The sequence below is a fragment of the Rhinopithecus bieti genome, unplaced genomic scaffold (assembly GCF_001698545.2).
Source record: "Rhinopithecus bieti isolate Rb0 unplaced genomic scaffold, ASM169854v2 scaffold_14229, whole genome shotgun sequence".
NCBI classification, from domain to species: Eukaryota; Metazoa; Chordata; class Mammalia; order Primates; family Cercopithecidae; genus Rhinopithecus; species Rhinopithecus bieti.
Window position 1 is genome coordinate 853,333 of NW_016807978.1, and position 551 is coordinate 853,883.

The following is a 551-nucleotide window of genomic DNA, read 5'->3' on the forward strand; positions in this document are numbered from 1 at the left end:
TTAAAAATAAAAAAATTAGCTGGGTGTGGTGGCGTGCGCCTGTAACTCCAGTTACTCAGAGGCTGAGGCAAGAAAATCGCTTGAACCAGGGTGGCATAGGTTGTAGTGAGCCGAGATCACGCCACTGCACTCCAGCCTGGTGACAGAGTGAGACTCCATCACACACACAAAAAAAAGATAAAGAAAGAATGACAAAAATCTGTGCCTACATTCAGAATGACAAGAATACTAATGTTCTGGTTGTAGAAAATACTATTAGTTCAAATATGTTAAATGCAAATATTTTGTATAATATATATAAACCACATATGCATAAAAAGAGTATCTATATTAGAAATTTTTTTTTTTTTTGAGACAGGGTCTTGCTCTGTCAACCAGGCTGGAGGGCAGTGGCACTACCATGGCTCACTGTAGCCTTGACCTCCTGAGCTCAAGCCATCCTCCTGCCTCAGTCTCCTGAATAGTTGGGACTACAGGTAGTGTCACCAAGGCTGGCTAAGTTTTTATATATATATATATAATTTTTTTTTTTTTTTTTTTTTTTTTTTTTT